Genomic DNA, 15622 nt, shown 5'->3' with positions numbered 1-15622 from the left:
GCTGTAATAAATAGCATATATGTTCATGAAAAGCAACATTATAATAACTGAAGAACCCAGTGCCAAATTAGTATTACAAATATATTCTTAGTGGAGTGAGCTAAAATGAATATGTTCTTTAAAAATATGATATATTTTACTTTGCAGGCAACTGAAAAAATTTCTAACTTACAGTTCTATAGCAAATATACCACACACGACCTTAGACAAGTCACAACTAATATCAATACAGAACTTTATACTTCAACAAGCACTTCAGATATATTACCTCCTGGAGCTGAACTCTGGGAGAAAATATTCTGCCATAAAAGGAGCTACAAAGATTGTTGCACACTTTTTTCTCCCACAGCATGTCCTTATGATCTTCCCAGAACCTCTAGGATCACAGGGTTTGGAGCAGTTAGCAAATGAACTGCATATTTAGATTACAACCATCATATAAATCACTCTTTTTTTTTTGGCTGGGCCGTGAAGCTTGCAGGATCTTAGTTCCCCAACCAGGGATCGAACCCAGGCCCTGGCAGTGAAAGCACAGAGTCCTAACCACTGGACCGCAAGGGAATTCCCGTAAATCACTCTTAAAATGAGTTTTATAAACCACTCATCAGTAACACTTCTAAATGTTCGGCCTCTTTTCTTCCTTCTACTGCTTTCTAACAAATTCCATAATGTAATGAAAACTGAAACTAACTAAATTGCTACTGGTAAATCATAAAGACAATTAAAAATAAGGTGAAGAAAATCAACAATATATTCCCCATTTATGAAGTCACCTGTTTCTCTTTCTTTCTTTTTAAATTTATTTATTTATTTATTTATTTTGGCTGCATTGGGTCTTCATTGCTGCGCACGGGCTTTCTCTAGTTGCGGAGAGCAGAGTCTACTCTTTGCTGTGGTGCATGGGCTTCTCATTGCAGTGGCTTCTCTCGTTGCCAAGCACGGGCTCTAGGCACGTGGGCTTCAGTAGTTGCAGCACGTGGGCTCAGTAGATGCCGCTCACGGGCCCTAGAGCACAGGCTCAGTAGTTGTGGTGCATGGGCTTAGTTGCTCCGCGGCATGTGGGATCTTCCCAGACCAGGGCTCGAACACATGCACCCTGAATTGTCAGGCGGATTCTTAACCACTGCGCCACCAGGGAAGCTCTGTTTTTCTATCTGTACTGCAAAGTGAATTATTTCCTTCATTTAAATTATAACTATCGGGCTTCCCTGGTGGCGCAGTGGTTGAGAGTCCACCTGCCGATGCAGGGGACACGGGTTCGTGCCCCGGTCCGGGAAGATCCCACATGCCACGGAGCAGCTGGGCCGTGAGCCATGGCCGCTGAGCCTGCGCGTCCGGAGCCTGTGCTCCGCAACGGGAGAGGCCACAACAGTGAGAGGCCCGCGTACCGCAAAAAAAAAATTACAACTATCACTAATTTCAACCATTTTATACTACTGGAGAAAAAGTTAATCTTGTAAGAATACATAATAGGAGGACTTCCCTGGTGGTCCAGTGGCTAAGACTCTGAGCTCCCAATGCAGGGGACTGGGTTCAATCCCTGGTCAAGGAACTAGATCCCACATGTTGCAACTAAAAAGATCCTGCACATGGCAACAAAATTCCCGTGTGCCGCAACTAAGACCCGGGGCAGCCAAATAAATAAATAATTTTTTTTTAAAAAAAAGAGGGACTTCCCTGGTGGGGCAGTGTTTAAGAATCCGCCTGCCAATGCAGTGGACATGGGTTCAAGCCCTGATCCGGGAAGATCCCACATGACACGGAGCAATGAAGCCTGTGCGCCACAACTACTCAGCCTGCGCTCTAGAGCGCGCAAGTCACAGCTGCTGGGCCTGAGTGCCGCAACTACTGAGGCCTGCGTGCCTGGAGCCTATGATTCGCAGTGGGAGAGGCCGCTGCAGTGAGAAGCACATGCGCTGCAGCGAAGGGTAGCCCCTGCTCGCTGCAACTAGAGAAGGCCCTCGCGCAGCAACGAAGACCCAATATGGAAAAAATAAATTAAAAACAAAAAAGGAATATATAATAGATCCATGATATATTAATTTAATATACTAGGCTCAACAATAGATTTATTGTTCTAGTACAGCAGCAGCTAGTTTTTTTTTAAGTCTATGCATTAAAGATGTGATATAATGTATAAGGCAAGAATGGGCGTTATTAAAAGCAATAAAGATTTGTCATAGTCTATATATAAAATCTATGTCTGAATTTTCTTATTTATGGACAGGAAAGGAAAAATAATTTCAGTATATAATGTTTTCACTTAATTGATTTGTTTTGCCCTTCTCAATCACTATTTTGGACTTAAGTTATTCATTTTATTTTTCACTATGCATAATTGAATATAGCATAATGATTAAGATTTTGGACACAGGTACCAGACTGCCTTGGTTCTAACCTCAGCTCTGCCACTTAACTAGTTGTGTGACCTTGGACAAATTCTTATGTGGGAATCATGTCTTCATCCGTAAAATTGGAATAATAAAATACACACCTCAAAAAGATTATTGTAAGAATGAAATAAGTTAAAACATGTTAAACACTTAGCACAAAGCTAGCAATAGTAAATGTTCACTATATATGTATTAGTTATTACTATTATTGTTGCCACTGTTATGCAAAATAAGTTATATATTATTGGTATACTAATTAACAATATTTACAAAGCTTTAAAAATCATAAGACTATAAGTTTATACAACCAAGAAAGACATAATTTTTTAAAAACTCAAAACTTTAGCTTATCATTTGAATAATAACCAAGTATCATTTAAAATAAATGATGATGAGGGACTTCCCTGGTGGCACAGTGGTTAAGACTCCGTGCTCCCAATGGAGGGGGCCCGGGTTCGATCCCTGGTCAGGGAACTAGATCCTACATGTATATCACAACTACGGAGCCTGTGAGCCGCAACTAAGGAGACCACCTGCTGCAACTAAGGAACCCACATGCTGCCACCAAGGGAGCCGGTGAGCTGCAACTAAGACCCAGCACAACCAAATAAATAAATAATTTTTTTTTTTTTTTTTTTTTTTTTTTTTGCGGTATGCGGGCCTCTCACTGCTGTGGCCTCTCCCGTTGCAGAGCACAGGCTCCAGACGCACAGGGTCAGCGGCCATGGCTCACAGGCCCAGCCACTCCTCAGCATGTGGGATCCTCCCAGACCGGGGCACGAACCCGTGTCCCCTGCATCGGCAGGTGGACTCTCAACCACTGCGCCACCAGGGAAGCCCATAAATAAATTTTTAAAAATTAATAAATAAAATAAATGATGAGTTATACATGTTTGTACTATTGATAATTTAACCTTTAAAATGAACATAAAATAAAACTAAAATGTTGGTTTTGATGAAGCCAGCTAATAACTGGGTTTGGAGTACCAAAGTGAATTTATTTAATCCATGGAGGTTGGAAATCTGAGAAACTTGGAGTTTGGAGAAGGTGCAGGTTTAGGTGACGACAAAATCAAGGGTATGATTATGGGGATAAGAGCTTACAGTCCATTAATATTTGTCGGGAACAGAGGCAGTCCTAATCCTATCCCCTTGCTCTTCTACAAGAATTGAGAAGAAATGTACAAAGATGACAAATTAGGCAACAGTCCCTCATCAACCACAGAGAGCTGTTGATATTAACATCCTTTTAATCAAATCAGGATCTTTACGAGCAAAAATCAAATTAAAGTAGATCTTGTAGATGAGAATTTTACAGAATTAAGAGGAGAAATAGCAGGACCTCCAGACACACCATATGAAGGAGGAAGATATCAACTAGAGATTAAAATACCTGAAACATATCCAATTAACCCCCCTAAGATCCAGTTTATCGCTAAAATATGGCATCCTAATATTAGTTCCATCACAGGGGCTATTTGTTTGGATATCCTGAAAGATCAATGAGCAGCAGCAATGACTCTCCGCACGGTATTATTGTCATTGCAAGCACTACTGGCAGCTGCAGAACCAGTTGATCCACAAGATGCAGTAGTAGCAAATCAGTACAAACAAAATTCCGAAATGTTCAAATAGACACCTCGACTTTGGGCACATGTGTATGCTGGAGCACCAGTTTCTAGTCCAGAATACACCAAAAAAATAGAAAATCTATGTGCTATGGGCTTTGATAGGAATGCGGTAATAGTGGCCTTGTCTTCAGAATCATGAGATGTAGAGACTGCAACAGAATTGCTTCTGAGTAGTAACTGAGACATAGAGCTGCTGATATAGTCAAGCTTGCCCCTTCTTGAGGAGCATCAACATCTGTTATTTTTAGGATTCTGCGTAGATTTCTTTTAAACTGGCATTCTTGCCTAATGATGTTTTCTAGGCACCACTGGAGACTGAAAAAAATCCCTGCTCTGTAAATAAAGCTAACTAAACGTCTGTAAATTTAAAAAGGGGAAATACTTTTTTTTCTTATTTAATAATGTAAAAATTCTTTGAGCTAAGCTAAAATCATGGAAAGAACATGTTACTTTAGTGTTTAGCAGTGTACCAAGACTAGCAAGAGTTTGCTTCAGGATTTCGTTGAATAATTAAGATAATATTTTGAGTGTGTCAGGGCCATTCAAATTATTGGTGTTGCATCACAGCTACCTTAACTGTTTTTAACATGGATCCTCTGTGGCTGTGAATTTACTTGCATGCTTGTACCTAACTTCTTAGGTACAACTCTCTGCAGTTTTTTTTGTTGTTTTTTTTTTTTTGCGGTACGCGGGCCTCTCACTGTTGTGGCCTCTCCCGTTGCGGAGCACAGGCTCCGAACGCGCAGGCTCAGCGGCCATGGCTCACAGGCCCAGCCGCTCCGCAGCATGTGGGATCTTCCCGGACCGGGGCACGAACCCATGTCCCCTGCATCGGCAGGCAGACCCACAACCACTGCGCCACCAGGGAAGCCCCCTGGATCCTTTAAAAGTCACTCTTGCTTGCATTTCCCCCTATTGACACATGAAAGCTGTGTTGGTATTTTACTCTACATACTTCAAATGCACATAGGAATAGAAGTGTGTTATAAATCTAGCTTTCTTTATGATGTTTCTGATAATATGAGAATTGAAAACTTTACCTTCTCTTGTACATAGTCAGACTTTCTAAACATTTCATTCTAAGTTCAAAAGTTTGAAAATTATTAGTTTTGGAAGCTCAAACACTAATGTGACCATTTTATGAAGGGTGAAATGGATTTGTGTAGGCTGTTCTATACATAGAAACACAGTTCTTATTAAATATTCAGGGCCAATGGAAAAATAACAAAAATGTAATGGAATCAGAATGAATTAAAGCAAGGCTATATATTGAAAGTCATATTATAAAAGGCTTGCTTTCTTCAAGCGTTACTTATCCTAAATTATAATGGTGAAGTGTTTGGAAAATAGTTTTGAACCATAAATTCAGCATAACTTCATTTGACTTCTCAATAATCTTAGAAGCAATAAAAGAACCATTATTAAATATATTGTAATGTTAAGATGTGGCGGTTCTTCCAAAAACTTGTAAGGCTTTCCTAGTGAACAATAAACTCTTGTAGTTGATTTTATTGCATACTAAACACAAGTTGCTGGGTTTTTCCCCTATATGTTTGCTTCAGTATAAATTTCTTTATACAATCACCTCCTTTTGTTGTAGTTCAGTTACTTTCTAAAGATGCCAAAGGAAACAAGATTTTTCTTATTTATATTAAATAGCTAAAACCATGTACTTTTCTTTATATTTTTGAAGGGTGGAATTGTGTGAAAATGTGGACAGTTTTGTTCCATTGTCGGTTAGAATTATTATTTTTTTTAGTGGCAGGTGGCTTGGTAATATTAGTAATATTTGGATTATTTTAAATATCAAACACCTCTACCCAGTTTACTATTTGCCTATATTATCAGGGTATATTTAATTGTCCTGTAGTTTGACAAATGTGAGAGAAAGAACTGAGAAGTTACTAAGGGTCAAGCATTATATACTTTGCTCTTGGAGGCAGCTATACCTTGCCTATGACTTTTATGCATATTAGCCCCTTAGGGTTTATGCATCTAACTACAATTCAACATCCCCAATGCCCAGGAAACTGAAAAGTACACTTTTTCATTTCAAAAATTTACCTCATTTACAGTAAATGTGATAATCTCTTTCTTTTTCTGGTACATTTCCTACTGTCACCTTCTGCTGTTCTGTTTGTTTGTTTTTTTCCTATTTTTCTACAGGTAGATTTATTTCCCAAACATAGAAAAAAAGGCAATTGCTTTTTTCTGTGGTCTTCAAAAAAAACTAAAATATTAAAAATGACTCAATTATCCAAATAACTTTAACTTTAATGTTAAGCTAAGAAACAAAAAATATTCTCTTAAACAGCTCAAAGTAAATAGGTAATATGGAAGCACTCATTATTAAATAAAGTTCATATGAGATTAAATATCATTATATATTCCTTTTATTTTGAAATAATCTCAAACTTGTAAAATAGGTGCAAGTACAATTCAAATAATTTTTTGGAAGGGGGAATATTTTCTAATTTTTTTCCAACTTCATTGAAGTATGATTGACAAATAAAAATTGCATATATTTAGGTTGTACAACACGATTTTTTAAGTTATACAATGTGATGATCTAATATACATATACATCGTGAAATGCTTACCACAATCAAGTTAACTAACATGTCCATCACTTCACATAGTACCATCTGTGTCTGTGTGTGTATGTGTATGTATGGTAAGGACACTTAAGATCTACTCTCTTAGCAAATTCCAGTATACAATACAGTATTATTAACTATAATCATTATGCTATATATTAGATCCTTAAAACTTATTCATCTTACAACTGAAAGTTTGTACCCCTTGACCAACATCTCCCTGCTCCCTCTCTCCCTAGCCCCTGGCAACCACCATTCTACTCTCCGGTTCTATGAGTCTGACGTTTTTGGATTCCCAAATAATCTATGGGCCATCTAAGTTGCTGGGCTCTAACACTCCCTTTTAGGCTGCTGCCACTTGGTGCTGCTTCGTTCCCTCTTTCCCTGTCTAACTTCCTTTTCTCTCTTGCTTCACGAAGGTTTGGACTGAATTTTTCAGGAAAGTAAGGCAGAAAAGAGAAAAGGTTAAGGGTTCAGAGACTAGAGAGAAGAGGAAAGAGGAAGAGCAAGTATTTTATTATATCTTACAATTAGCTATTTTGTTATACTACGACTCCTTATGCTCCCAAAACCTATCTTGAAAATAGAAAATAAATAGTACAGAAAAATAATAGGAAAGAAAAAAGAATATGATACCGAAAAAGAAAAAAACGTTTTTCTTAAATGTACTTAATCTTTGTTCTTACTTTATTTTATGCTTCCAGCCATTAAGTGTTGTCACAGATTATAACAAGGCTATGAACTATGGCCAATCCCTTTTTCTCATCTTGTAACTGAAAAAAACCACACCACATACCCAGGGAATTTAAGGTATTTAAGTTTGGAGGCTATGCAGAACAGCAACAGCAATAGCGAAATTCCTATAATCCTACAGTCCCTACAACCCAAACTGTAAAATCAATAATGGTTAAAGTTAGAGAAGGATATGCAAAATATACCTTTAATAGCAAAATATTTCCCAGTTCTGAACTTGTTAAATGCGAAATGGGAGCCAGAGGATATTCTCCATCCCTTTTCTATAAGGCAATTCAGGGAGATTGAGCAATCAGTTGCCACTTGATACCAAATGGTAACCGGCTCTATACACACCTTTATATTACTTCTCCCTCATTTCCTGTCTCACTCCCTTTACTTTCACTCTTGCTTCCCTAGGATTGCATTCTCTAATAACATAATTTAATCGCACATTAAAAAGGCTTTCCAAGTTCAATGAAAAGCAGGAAATCTCCCTTAGTCCAGTACATTCTATGGCACAAACAACACTGAGTTTTGTGACTTGCAAAAATAGGGACCACAGGTTCCAGATTGGAAAGGAAGAAGAAAAATTATCTCTATTGACAGAACTAATAAATGAGCTCAACAAAGAGGTACAAGATCGATATATGAAAATCAATTGTATTTAAATACAGTAGAAATGAACTGTCTGGAAATGAAATTCAGAAAACAATTCCATTTATGATAGTATATAAATGAATACTTAGGAGTATCAACCAAGCAAGTAGACAATTTGTACTTAGAAAACTACAAAATATTGTTGAAAGAAATTAAAGAGGATGTAATAAATAGGAAAATACCCCAAGATATTGTTAAAATGGTATGATAGACAAAATAATGCCCCCCCCAAAAGAAAGTCCTCATCCTGATTCTCTGAACTTGGCAAAAGAGACTTTGCAGATGTAATTAAATCAAGGTTCTTGCGATATAGAGATTCCCTGGATTATATGAATGAGCCCAATGTAATCACAGGGTCCTTTATAAGAGGGAGGCAAGGGGACCTGGTGGCACAGTGGTTAAGAATCCGCCTGTCAATGCAGGGGACACAGGTTTGAGCCCTGGTCCAGCAAGATCCCACATGCCAAGGAGCAACTAAGCCCATGCATCACAACCACTGAGCCTGCTCTCTAGAACCGGTAAGCCGCAACTACTGAGCCCATGTGCCATAACTACTGAAGCCCGCATGCCCTAGAGCCCATGAGCCACAACTACTGAGCCCACTGGCTGCAACTACTGAAGCCTGCAGGCCCTGGAGCCCGTGCTCTGCAACAAGAGAAGCCACCACAATGAGAAGCATGCACACTGCAATGAAGAGTATCCCCGCTCACCGCAACTAGACAAAGCCTACATGCAGCAACAAAGACCCAACGCAGCCAAAAATTAAGTAATTAATTAATTTTTTAAAAAAGAGGGAGGCAAGGGGCTTAAAGTCAGAGAGAAAAATGTGACAATGGAAGCAGAGGTTGGAGTGATAGGCTATGAAAATGGAGGAAGGAGCCATGAGACACAAAATGTAGATGTGGCTTCTAGAAGCTGGTAAAAGGCATGGAAAGAGATTTTCCCCTAGAACCTCCAGATGGAACAAAGCTCTGCCAACAACTTGAGTTTTGCCCAGAAAGACCCATTTCAGATTTCTGACTACCAGAACTATAAGATATTAAATATGTGTTGTTTTAAGCCACCAAGTTCGTGGTGCTTGTTACAGCAGCAATAGAAAACTAATACAAATGGCGATACTGATTTGTACAAATTAACCTACAAATTCAATGCAATGCCTATCAAAATCGCAGCTGGCTTTTTTGCAAAAATTGACAAGCTGATCCTAAAATTCGTACAGAAACTCAAGGGAACCAGAATAGCCAAAACAATCTTGAAAAAGAAGAACAATAGTAATCAAAACAATATGGTAGTGGCATAAAAACAGACCTACTGACCAATGGAAATCAAAAGCCCAGAAAATCAAAAACCCATGCATATATGGTCAACTAATATTGATATCTGACAAGGGAGCCAAGAAAACTCAATGGGAAAAATCGTTTATATTTACTGATAGTTTCTTCAATAAATGGTGTTGGGAAAACTGGATATCCACATGCAAAAGAAAAACTGAACCCCTATCTTATACCACTCACAAAAATTAACTCAAAAAGAATTAAACTTAAGAATCTGCCTGCCAATGCAGGGGACACGGGTTCGAGCCCTGGTCCAGGAAGATCCCATATGCCGCAGAGCAACTAAACCTGTGCGCCACAACTACTGAGCCTGTGCTCTAGAGCCTGGGAGCCACAACTACTGAGCCCATGTGCCACAACTACTGAAGCCTGCGTGCCTAGAGCCCGTGCTCTGCAACAAAAGGAGCCACCACAATGAGAAGCCAGCACACCACAACAAAGAGTAGCCCCTGCTTGCCGCAACTAGAGAAAGCCCACGCACAGCAATGAAGACCCATCGCAGCCAAAAATAAATAAAAAAATAATTTTTTTTAATTTAAAAAAAAAAAGAATTAAACTTAAGACCTAAAACTGTAAAACTCCTAGAAGAAAATATAGGGGAAAGGCTCCTTGACCTGAGTCTTGGCAATGATTTTTTGGATATGACACCAAAAGCACAAGCAACAGAAGCAAAAATAAACAAGTGGGACTACACCAAACTAAAAACCTTCTGTACAGCTAAAGAAATAATCAACAAAATGAAAAGGAAAACTATGGAATGGGAGAAAATATTTGTAAACCATATATTGGATAAGGGGTTAATATCCAAAATGTGTAAGGAACTAATACAACTCAATAGCAAAAATACAAACAGTCTGATTAAAAAATGGGTGGAGGACTCGAATAAACATTTTTCTAAAGAAGACATATAAATGGCCAACAAGTACATGAAAAGGTGTTCAATGTCATCAGGGAAATGCAAATCAAAACCACAATGAGATATCACCTCCCACCTGTTAGAATGGTTATTATCAAAAGAAGAGATAACAAATGCTGTCCAGGATGTGGAGAAAAGGGAACCATGGTGCACTGTTGGCAGGAATGTAAACTGGTATAGCCACTATGGGAAAACAATATGAAAGTTCCTCAAAAAATTAAAATCTGAACTACCATATGATCCAGCAATCCCACTTCTGGGTACATATTTAAAGGAGTGAAATCACTATCTCGAAGAGATATCAGCACTCCCATGTTTACTGCAGCATTATTTATAATAGCCAAGGCATGGAAACAACCTACATGTCCATCAAGGGATGAACAGATAAGGAAAATGTGGGTGTGTGTGTGTGTGTGTGTGTGTGTGTGTGTCTGTGTATGTGTATTATTCAGTCATAAAAAAGAAGGAAATCCTGCCATTTGTGACAACATGGATGGACCTTGAGGGCATTATGCTAAGTGAAATAAGTCAGACAGAAAAAGACAAATACTGTATGATCTCATTTATATGTGGAATCTAAAAACATCAAACTCATAGAAACAGAGAATAGAATGGTGGTTGCCAAGGGCTGAGTGGTGGGGGAAAACGGGATATGTTAGTCAAACTTTCAGTTATAAGGTGAGTAAGTTCCAGGAATCTAATGTGCAGCATGATGACTATAGTTAACAATACTGTACTATATACTTGAAAGTTGCACGTACCACAATGTTCATTGCAGTTCTATTTACAATAGCCAGGACATGGAAGCAACCTAATTGTCCATCAATTGGACAAAGAATGGATAAAGAAGATGTGGCACATATGTACAATAGAATATTGTACATATTACTCATATTTATGAGTATTATGAATATTACATATTTATGACTGAATATTACTCAGTCATAAAAAGAAACAAAATTGAGTTATTTATAGTGAGGTGGATGTACCTAGAGTCTGTCATGCAGAGTGAAGTAAGTCAGAAAGAGAAAAATACCATACACTAACACATATATATGGAAACTTAAAAAAAAAAAAAAAAAGGACATGAGGAACCTAGGGGCAGGACATTCTCTACACAGACGTAGAGAATGGACTTGAGGACACAGGGAGGGGGAAGGGTAAGCTGGGACGAAGTGAGAGAGTGGCATGGACATATATACACTACCAAATGTAAAACAGATAGCTAGTGGGAAGCAGCCACATAGCACAGGGAGATCAGCTCGGTGCTTTGTGACCACCTGGAGTGGTGGGATAGGGAGGGTGAGAGGGAAACGCAAGAGGGAGGGGATATGGGGATATATCTGTATGTATAGCTGATTCACTTTGTTATAAAGCAGAAACTAACACATCATTGTAAAGCAATTATACTCCAATAAAGATGTAAAAAAAAGAAAGAAAGTTGCTGTGAGAAAGGGCTTTAACATTCTCACCATAAAAGCAACAAAATGGTAATTATGTGAGGTGAAGGATGTGTTAACTAACCTTACTGTGGTAAACACTTCACAATATATACATGTATCAAATCATCACATCGTATACCTTAAACTTGTATAATGTTATGTCAATTATCTCAGTAAAGCTGGGAAAAGAAAGAAAGAAAAGAACAAAGTTCAAAACTCACACTTTCCAATTTCACACTTTCCAATTTCAAAACTTACTACAGAGCAATACAAATCAAAATAGTGTGATATTGACATAAGGACACACATATAGATCGATGGAACAGAACTGAGAGTCCAGAAATAAATTTAATTAATTTTCAATTAACTTGCAACAAGAGTGCCAAGACCATTCACTGGGGAAAGAATAGTCATTTAAACAAATTATGCTGGGACAACTGGATAGTGACATGCAAAAGAATGAAGTTGAAGACATTTCTGATACCATATACAAAAATCAACTCAAAATGGAACACAGAAGTAGAAGAGCTAAAACTATAAAACTCATAGAAGAAAACATAGGAATAAATCTTCATGTTGTTGTGCTAGGCAATGTTTCCTTAGAAATGTTATCAAGAAAACAAGCAACAAAGAAAAAAATAAACTGTACTTCATCAAAACTAAAAACTTTTGTGCTTCAAAGGATATGACCAATAAAGTAAAAAGACAGTCCACAAAGTGTAAGAATATGTTTGCAAATCATAAATGTGATAAGAGACTACTATCCAGAATAAATAAAGAACACTTACAGCTCAGCAATAAAAAGACAGCCCAACTTAAAAATGGGCAAAGGATATGAATAGTCATTTCTCCAAAGAAGATATATAAATGACCAATAAGCACATGAAAAGATGCTCAATATCATTAGTCATCAGAGAATTGCAAATCAAAATCAACCATAATGAAATACTTCTTCACTCTCACTAGGATGGCAATAATAAAAAAGATAGGTAATAACAATTGTTGGCAAGCACGCAGAGAAATTGAAACCCTTATACATTGCTGGGGGGATTATAAAATGGTGTAGCCACTTTGAAAAATAGTTTGGCAGTTCCTCAAAAAGTTAAACATAGAGTTATCATATGACCCAGCAATTCTATTCCCAAAAGAAATGAAAACATATGTCCACACAAAAGTTTGTACATGAATGTTCATCACAGCATTATTCTTAACCAAAAGGGAAACTACATTAAAGTCCAACAACTAAGGAATGGATAAACAAAATGTAGTATATACATACAATGGAGTAGTATTCCGCCATAACAAGGAATGGAGTACTGATGTGTGCAACAACACAGATGAACCTTGAAAAATTATGCTAAGTGAAAGAAGCCAGTCACAAAAGATTACATGTTATATGATTCCATTTATCTGAAATGTCCAGAATAGGCATAGAGACAGAAATTAGTGGTTGCTTAGGATTAGAGGGGACGATAGGATTGGGTAGTGCTATTAAAGGGTATAGAGTTTCTTTTTTTTTTTTTTAAGATTTATTATTTATTTATTTATTTTATTTATTTTTGGCTGTGTCGGGTCTTAGTTGCGGCACGGGGGATCTTCGTTGAGGCATATGGGATCTTTCCTTGCAGCGTGCGGGCTCTTCGTTGTGGTGCGCAGGTTTCTCTCTAGCTGTGGCGTGCAGGTTTTCTTCTCTACTTGTGGCGTGCAGGCTCCAGGGTGCGTGGGCTCTGTAGTTGCGGCACACGGGTTCCAGAGAGCATGGGCTCTGTAGTTTGCAGCACGCAGGCTCTCTAGTTGAGGTACACAACCTCAGCAGTTGTGGCTTGCAGGCTTAGTTGTCCCGCAGCATGTGGGATCTTAGTTCCCTGACCAGGGATCAAACCCACGTCCCCTGCATTGTAAGGCAGATTCTTTACCACTGGACCATCAGGGAAGTCCCCTAGGGTTTCTTTTAAGATGATAAAAATGTTCTAAAATTGACTGTGGTGATGGCTACCCATATCTGTGAATATACACCTTAAATGGGTGAGTTGTATGGTATGTGAATTATATCTTACCAAAAGTGTTAAGCAAAAACGGAAGGAGGGGAGGGAGGGAGGAAGGAAGGAAGGAAGGAAGGAAGGATGGAAGGAAGGAAGGAAGGAAGTCTGCTAAGAGAGCCCCCCAGTTCCAAAATACTAAGTCTCTTCAGGGACACTGCCAACACTCTCACCTTCAAGGCCTCATCAAGCAGCCTTGGCTTCAGAGCAGAAGGAAGGTTCCTTACTAAAACCTCCCAGCAATGCTAACTTGTCTTGATGGTTTGCTAAATGACATAATTATCACATGGCTATATAACTGCAGTAAGTTAAAATCCAACTCCTTCTCATTTTTTCAGTTCTAATCTCTAAGTGAATAGGTAATGGGGAGAAAGTGCTAAAAAAACTACTCACTACTAACTAAAGTTCTAAATAAAACTATACTAAAATACTACAAGTAAAAACATAAGATTTTGGATAAGTAACTTCTTTATTTATATTTATTTTTGCTGTGTTGGGTCTTCGTTTCTGTGCGCGGGCTTTCTCTAGTTGCGGGGGCCACTCTTCATCGCGGGGTGCGGGCCTCTCACTATCGCGGCCTCTCTAGTTGCGGAGCACAGGCTCCAGACACGCAGGCGCAGTAGTTGTGGCTCACGGGCCTAGTTGCTCCGCAGCATGTGGGATCTTCCCAGACCAGGGCTCGAACCCGTGTCCCCTGCATTAGCAGGCAGATTCTCAACCACTGCACCACCAGGGAAGCCGTGGATAAGTAACTTCTTTTGTTGCTAATTATCCTGATGATATATTAATAATATTTGCAAGGGACAACACAAGAGGTGAAAATCTACAAACTTCTGCAATAATCATTCCCATAATGTATCAAAGAAACATTAATAAAGCAGATTCAACAAGGTTATATTTGATCTTTAAAACCCACATAATAGATCTGATTTTAATGTCGCATAAATATAATGTGCTACGTTAGCAACATATGGTGTTTATGAAATTAAGCAGATTTACCAACACAAAGAAAAGTAACATCAGGAAGTACATGACATTTAGCATCACGGTTATCACTGGAGCATCTCTTGATACTCCCCCTTGCCCAATGTTGACAGTAAATGAACAAGTATAGTGGCCAAGACCTAAAAAGGGCATGGTAACTAGGCTCAGACTCCTCACTCATGACAGTCACCCCATCTGGTAAGCCACCTAGACAGGAAGAGATGCTAGCCAAGAATCTAGACTGGAAATTAGTGGAGGGAGACAGTGAATATCAGTTGTTATCTGGAGACTAGCTGTAGTGGAAGAGGTTGTAATTCATCTGCTAATCTCACTCTTGTAAATTCCCCACATTTTATAAGAGACCAAACAGAATGTTGGAGAATTTGTTTCCACATGGGGTGAAATTACTATATGAAATGAATCCAAGAGGCACAAGGAATACAGTGACCAGATACTCCCTTCAAGACCAAGGCCTTCATTCCTCTAACTGCCAGGAGAGTTGGCTGCTAGTAGCTCACAGCCAAGTCCTCCTCCACAAACTGCCCTCAACCAAAGTATCATGGGTTGCGTTCTCTGAAAGCACACACTGAGAGGGAATTTGGGATGCAAGATGCTTATTAGAAATCAATACCTGTGAAGGAAAGGCAACAGAAGCAGGACTGAGAAGAGGAAGAAGTCAAACTGTAATGCAGGCCTGACAACCAGGTACAGTTCCCTGGAGCAAGAACTGCCTGTCAAAAATAGCTAGACCTTTATACCCGCACCTTGCTCAGCCGTTTGCAAGCTGCCCCTAGAAGACTGTGACCGCAGGTGAAGCAGCTCTCTGTAGCTGAGGCAGACCCTGAACCAGCTGACAGTTGAAAGCCATCTGCTTAAAGCACCTTCTGCAACTGG

At 38.8% G+C, this 15622-nt stretch overlaps 1 protein-coding gene and 1 pseudogene across 2 annotated transcripts in view; one reads left to right on the top strand and one right to left on the bottom strand.

Moving 5' to 3' along the window:
* ZSWIM5 (zinc finger SWIM-type containing 5) overlaps positions 1-15622 on the bottom strand; it is a gene marked incomplete at both ends in the record, with an annotated part of 260182 nt that overhangs the window by 223037 nt on the left and 21523 nt on the right. The gene's annotated exons all lie outside the window — the stretch shown is intronic.
* LOC309829602 (ubiquitin-conjugating enzyme E2 K-like) lies at positions 3874-4205 on the top strand (annotated as a pseudogene). The gene has a single exon. The product of its transcript is annotated as a ubiquitin-conjugating enzyme E2 K-like (transcript).

This window comes from Grampus griseus (genome assembly GCF_964374135.1).
Source record: "Grampus griseus genome assembly, chromosome: 1".
Classification (NCBI taxonomy): domain Eukaryota; kingdom Metazoa; phylum Chordata; class Mammalia; order Artiodactyla; family Delphinidae; genus Grampus; species Grampus griseus.
Note: the sequence above shows the minus strand (reverse complement) of the source record. Positions and strands in the feature narration are given on the sequence as shown.